Source organism: Microtus ochrogaster, linkage group LG4 (genome assembly GCF_000317375.1).
Source record: "Microtus ochrogaster isolate Prairie Vole_2 linkage group LG4, MicOch1.0, whole genome shotgun sequence".
Classification (NCBI taxonomy): Eukaryota; Metazoa; Chordata; class Mammalia; order Rodentia; family Cricetidae; genus Microtus; species Microtus ochrogaster.
The window spans coordinates 56,650,043-56,657,277 of NC_022030.1; positions in this window are offsets into that span (position 1 = coordinate 56,650,043).

Consider the following 7,235-nt stretch of genomic DNA (forward strand, 5'->3'; position numbering starts at 1 on the left):
ACACACACTCACACACACACTCTCACACACACACTCACACACACATCACTCACACACACACACTCTCACACACACACTCACACACACACTCTCACACACACACTCACACACATACTCACACACACTCTCTCACACACTCACACACATCACACACTCACACACACATCACTCACGCACACACACTCTTACACACACGCGCACACATCACACACACTCTTACACACACGCGCACACGCACACTCAGGCCTTTCATCTCAGTCTTGAGCTCCAGGGCGGTGAGTTGACCTAATATGAAGGAGGAGGAAGGTAGAGAGTCCGTCTGTCCTGTGCACCCATGAGGGTCTCAGAAGAAAAGATTTCCCAGGTCCTGCCATGGGCGAACGCTGCGTCCATGCCACAGAATGAACTCCTGGGCATTCACCCCAGAGAAATTAGACATATGTCCAAACAATAACCTGCACACGAAGCTTATCGTAACATATTTGTAGTAGCCCACAGCTGGAATTACTCCAGCTGTCCATCAACGGGTGAGTGAATCACTGCTTGTCAACAACGGAAGCAAAGTGTTACTACATATAATAACGTGGGAAGTCTTCAGGAAATGACACTGGATGAAAAGTCCAGAGCCTTGGGGGCTGGGGAGATGGATCAGCAGTTAAGAGCATTGGCTGATCTTCCAGAGGTCCTGAGTTCAATTTCCAGCAGCCACATGGTGGCTCACAACCATCTGTAATGAGATCTGGTGCCTGCTTCTGAGCTTCTGGCCTGCAGGCATACATGCAGCGAGAACACTGTATATATAATAAATAAAAAAATTGTTTTGTCTTGTTTTTTTGAGACAGGGTTTCTCTTTGTAGCTTTGGGCTTTGGTGCCTGTACTGTCCTGAAGCTCACTCTGTAGCACAGGCTGGCCTCGAACTCAGAGATCTGCCTGTTTCTGCCTCCAGAGTGCTGGATTAAAGGCATGCACCGCCACCACCTGGCTAAAAAGCTTTTTTCCCCAGGTTTTTCTTTTCTTTTTTTTTTTTTTTTTTTTTTGGTTTTTTGAGACAGGGTTTCTCTGTGGCTTTGGAGCCTGTCCTGGAACTAGCTCTGTAGACCAGGCTGGTCTCGAACTCACAGAGATCCACCTGCCTCTGCCTCCCGAGTGCTGGGATTAAAGGCGTGCGCCACCATCGCCCGGCTGGAACTAGCTCTTATAGATCAGGCTGGCCTCGAACTCACAGAAATCTGCCTGCCTCTGCATCCCGAGTGCTGGGATTAAAGGTGTGTGCCACCACTGCCCGGCTTAATAAATAAATCTTTTTTTTAAAAAAAGTTCAAAACCTGCCTGGGCTGTCAACTGAGTGCCAGGTTCTAACAATTTAGTGAAATCCTATGTCAAAATGCAAAGTAAAACTATAGTAGGGAAGTAGATTAGTAGCAGAATGCTGGCATAGCACGTACTTAGGTTTAAAAAAAAAATCACTTTCAAAAGCTTACCTATTAGTTCAACATGATAGCACGTGTCTCCGTCCCCAGTACTCCAGAGGCTTACACAGGAGAATAAGAGTTCTGAGTGAGCCTTGCACACATCAGGCAAGTGTCCTGCCATTGACCTGTGGCTTTTTCAAGACAGAGTCTATGTTGTGCAAACTGGCTTCAAACTCACAATCCTCCTGCCTCTTCATCCTGAACGCTGAGATTATAGGTATATGCCTTGTATCTATGTGTGTGTGTGTATATGCTGAAAGAGAGCACCTTGAGGGTGGTGGGTGTGTGGATATGTGTGATATATGTGCGTGTGTGACTGTGCGCTGTTGCACGCTCATACAGAGCCCGGAACAATATATCAAGTGTTTTCCTTGCTCACTGTCTTACCTTGAATGGTAGCATATGCCTCTGAAACAGGAGTTAACCGTTTTGTCAAGCTGGCTGGCCTCAGGATCCACCTGTCTCCAAACTCCAGCTTTGCAGCCATGCCTGACTTTTTTTTTTTTAATATGGGTGCTGAGGATTAGAACTCGGGTCCTCATGCTGGCAGAGCAAATGCTCTTACCCTCTGAGCCATCTCCCCAGCCCTTGTCGTCCCATTTAAAGAGTGCTTTTACAACAGCAACATCCTAGAAATCAAGATCAGATCTGCGGTTGCCCCAAGTTAGGGATAGATCAGCTGGAGGATGGATGTGGTTGTAAACGTGACTTGTGGTGCTGCGATGTGGTAGATATGTAACCCACATGTGAACCAACCACACGGGACTTGATATATCCACATGTCTGTGCACCCTTTCACAGCGAATGAATCCAGAGAAAGTGAGGACATTATGGCCCAGGATAATGGTCCATGACATTGGGTCCATGTCGGTATTCCAAATATAGTAAAAGCAGAAATGCAAACAGACGTTTGAACGCCAGCTCCTAGCAACATTATTTACATTAGCCCAGGAGGGGAAAATACCCACATGTCTGTCAACACATGGATAGATACCATATAGTATAGATATGTAATAGAATATGACTTGAGATTAAAATGTCATGGAATGCTGATGCTTTAGATAATAAAGATAACCCCCAAAGCATCATGTCGACTGGGTGTAGTGTTACATGCCTGCTGTTATGGAACTTGGGCAGAGGATACAGGAGGATTACCACAAGTTCAAGGTCAGCCTGGACAACAAAGTGACTTTAGAACCAGCCTGAACTGATGTGAGATTCCCCTCTGTCTGCTGTAATATGTTTTATTACCGTTGACTAATAAAGAAGCTACTTTGGCCTATGGCAGGGCAGAATATAGCCAGGCTGGAAGAGATATATAGAGAGTAGGCAGAGTCAAAGGGACTCCATGTAGTTGCCAAAGGAGAAGGATGTCCACCAGAACCCTACCAGTAGGCCACAGCCTCATGGTGATACATAGATTAATAGAAGTGGGATAATTTAAGATGTAACAGCCAGCCAATAAAAAGCCTGAGCTAAAAGATCAAGCAGTATTGCAATTAATATAGTCTCTGTGTGACTCTTCGGGTCTGGGCAGCAGGGAACAAAAGACCAGCCTTCTTCTGCACTGGACTATAACCGAGTTGACTGACCTCAGTTCTTTAGAATGCCATCAGGTTTCCTATAGGCAACTCTTTTGTTTTGTTTTGTTTTGTTTTGTTTTGTTTTGTTTTGTTTTTTGGTTTTTTCGAGACAGGGTTTCTCTGTAGCTTTGGAGCCTGTCCTGGAACTAGCTCTTGTAGACCAGGCTGGTCTCGAACTCACAGAGATCCACCTGCCTCTGCCTCCCGAGTGCTGGGATTAAAGGCGTGCGCCACCACCACCCGGCTTGTTTTTGTTTTTGAGACAGGGTTTCTCTGCGTAGCTTTGTACTCGCTCTGTATAAAGCTGGTCTCGAACTCACAGAGATCCACCTACCTGTGCCTCCCAAGTGTTGGGATTAAAGGTGCGTGCCACCACTGCCCAGCAGTTCTTTGGAACTCCAAATGTCATGAACACTGACTCATGATGAACAGTGGCTCATCACTATGGTCTGAAGGTTTGTGACCCCACAACATTTGTGTGTTAAGTCACTACCGAGGTGATGTTGGCATTAAGAGGCAGGACCCTTGGGGGTGTTATAGGTCACATTCAAAAATGGGATTACTGCCCTTATAACGAGAGATTTGAGGGGCTAGCGGAGGAAATAGCTCATTTAATAGAGTACCTGCCACCACAGTGGGTTCCATCCCCAGCATGAACAGAGTGGTGACGTAGACCTGAACACAACAGGCACAGGAAAGGTACTAAGCCTATGTTTCATGAGTCCCTGTCTCAACACCCCCCAAACAAACAAACAAAAACAGAAAACAAAAACCAAGCAAGCAAACTAACAAGCAAGCAGACCTGGCCTGGAGAGATGACTCAGCAGTTAAGAGCATGTAGTGCTTTTGCAGAGGACCAAGTCCAGTTCCCAATACCCGTGTCAGGCCACTTACAACTGCCTGTAACTCCAGCTTTAGGGGATCTGGTCCTCTTTTGGATGCTGAGGGCTTTGCACTTGCATATGTAAACGCGCACACATAATAAATAAATCATGGTATATACCACCATGCCTGGCTAAATTTCTGTTTCTGTTGCTTATAGATGTCACAGTTTAGATATTTTTGTTTCATTTTCTTTTTGTGTGTGTGTGTGTGTGTGTGTAGACAGGGTTTCCATTCATCGACAGGCTGACCTTGAACTCAAGATTCTCCTGCCTCAGTCTCCAAAGTGCCAGTATTACAGGTATGTGCCACCACACCGGGCTAGAAGCATTTTCTTTTCTTTTTTAGTGTTTTAGATTTATTGTATTCATATAGGTGCTTTGTCTGCATGCATGTCTGTGAGTGCCTTGTCCGCATGCATGTCTGTGAGTGCCTTGTCCGCATGCGTGTCTGTGAGTGCCTTGTCCGCATGCGTGTCTGTGAGTGCCTTGTCCGCATGTGTGTCTGTGAGTGCCTTGTCCGCATGCATGGCATGTCTGGACATCACATGCATGCCTGGTGCCTGAGAAAGAGATGCGCCTTCATGTGGGTGCTAGGAATCAAATCCGGGTCCTTTGGAAGAACAAGGCCTCTTAATCACTAAAACAACTCTCCAGCCCTGGGGTATTTTCTTATAACAGTCTTGACGGACTAATTCAGTCAGCAAAACCTTCTCATGGTCCTGGAACTCGCTCTGGAGAGTTCCTAACTAAACTACAGGCTATTTGCGGTGATTAAACAGCAGAGCATTTCAGATGGAGATGTCCCAATGGTGATGGTTTCCAGGAAACATGAGATTCAGTCAAAGGGTTAGTAAAGGAAAGCCCAACAGAGGACATCTCTGCACCTTCATAAGGATAAACAGCCTGGGTTTGTTCATTGTTGGTTTTCAGTACTAGGTCCTCAGCGGTAGTCACTAGGCATTCTACCACCGAGTTATGGGTTTGTTCATTGCTGGTTTCAGCACTAGGTCCTCAGCGGTAGTCACTAGGCATTCTACCACCACTAGGTCCTCAACGGTAGTAGCTAGGCATTCTACCACCGAGTTATATCCCCAGCCTACCCCTCACCTTTTTTTTTTTTTTTTAACTTCTTGTTTTGGGACAAGACCTAACTAAATTGCTCAGGCTGGTCTGGAATTCACTCTATAGCCCAAGCAATCCTTGACTTTGTCATTCTTCTGCTTCCATCTCTTAAGCAGCCTGGGTTACAGGACCACGCGCCACACCTGGCTCGGTAGAAAGCTGTATGGGCCATATCCGCTTCCGGTTTGCTTTTGTGCAGGTCCCTTCCTCTTCCTGAGATGCCCATGAGCCCTTGACGAGAGCAATGCTGAAGTCCAATATGCAATATGACAAGAGCCTTCAAAGTGATTCAATAATTCCATTAGTCAGAACGGTTTTTTAAGGATGCAACTGCTGAACCAGGTGTGGTGGTCTGTACTTGACAACCCAGCACATGGGAGGCAGAAGCAGGAGGGTCACAGATTTAAGGCCGGCCTGCTGTTGTACACCGGGAGTTCTCACTATACAGATCAGTCTGGCTTCAAACGCACAGAGAGCCAGCTCCCCGAGTGCTGGGATTAAAGGTGTGCAGTTCCACAGCTGGCTGCAGTAAGTTCTAACCCAGCTGAGCCATGGAGTCTGTTTCAAATAAAAAAGAAGAAAACAATCGCTAATGTACACAAAGACGCAGTCACAGGAATGGTCAATGCAGCAGCGATGTTTCTAATATCAAAAAGGGGAAGTTGAGGGCAGGGTGGTGAGTTACACCTTTAATCCCAGCACTTGGGAGGCAGAGGCAGGCAGATCTCTGTGGCTTTGAGCTACTTAAAAGAGTTTTAGGGGGCTGGAGAGATGGCTCAGTGGTTAAGAGCATTGCCTGCTCTTCCAAAGGTCCTGAGTTCAATTCCCGGCAACCACATGGTGGCTCACAGCCATCTGTAATGAGGTCTGGTGCCCTCTTCTGGCCTGCAGACATACACACAGACAGAATAGTGTATACATAATAAAGAAATAAATATCTTTGAAAAAAAAGGAGTTTTAAAACAAACAAGCCCCCCTCCCCCAAAAAAAGGGCCAAAGAACAACAAGGCCAGGTCTTGAACCTAGCTCAGTAGACCACGCTATACTTGAATTCATACACCCCGCCTCTGCCTCCCGAGTGCTGGGATTAAAGGTGCGCACCACCACCTTGGCTTGTGAATGCATTTCTTTTTAATAAAGGAGGGGAAAACAACATAAAAAATGTGCAAGGCTCTCCAGGCGGTGGTGGCGCACACCTTTAAGCCCAGCACTTGGAAGGCAGAGGCAGGTAAAACTCTGTGAGTTCAAGGCCAGCCTGGTCTATAGAGCTAGTTCCCAGACAACTAGGGTTGTTACACAGAGACACCACGAAAAGCAAAAGTAAATAAAATAGAAATTTTTTTTTTTTGCAAGGCTCAGTGGCCGCTCTCTCTGAAGTCTTCTGAAGCGACTCCTCTGAGAGACAGACCCTGCCCTCCTCCTTTAATATCCCTCAGCCTTGCGGCCTCCTGCCAGTCATCCGCTATACCTCCAGGCTCTCTCATGTTAAAGCAGCAAGGCTGAGGCCTGATGACCAGAGGCCTTAATGGAGGCACAGTGCCTGCACCCCAACTACGCACTGCCTCGGAAGACCTGCCTACCACCACCCAGTCCACGGCCATCATCAGATAGACAAGCCATTGGCCAGAACTGGGGGCGAGCAAGGGACCTGGGGTAGTGATGAGTACGTCTGTTTTGTCTTCTCTATGGGTAACTGGGGAGCCCTTGCACAGTCTGGGGGAGTCTCGTTGTGTACTGGCTGGTGGTGGAGGAACGGAAGCATTACGAGGCTGAGCAGGGCAAGGGGTGTTCCATGGCCCTGCTCACATTCCTGCATTCTTTCCTGGGTGGTGGTGATTGTGTTTAGATTCAGGTTGCTACCACTGGCTTTCCTGGCCAACTCCAGGCTAAAATCCTGTTCTCCTGTCTACGGGATCTTACCACCCGGGACTCAAACGCATTTCCTCACCCCGTCTTCCTTAATTTTTAATTTAATTTTGAGACAGGGCCTTGTCGTCCGGCCCTAGCTTGCTACCAGCTCTCAGCAATATTCCTGTGTCAGCCTCCTGAGCGCTGGCTACAGGCGTGTGTCAATACATCTGACGACAGGCCTTAATTTTCGTTCCTCTGAAACGGTCACAACCGTGAAAATAGCATCTAGGAAGAAAAGATGAACCTCACTGGGTAAACAAAG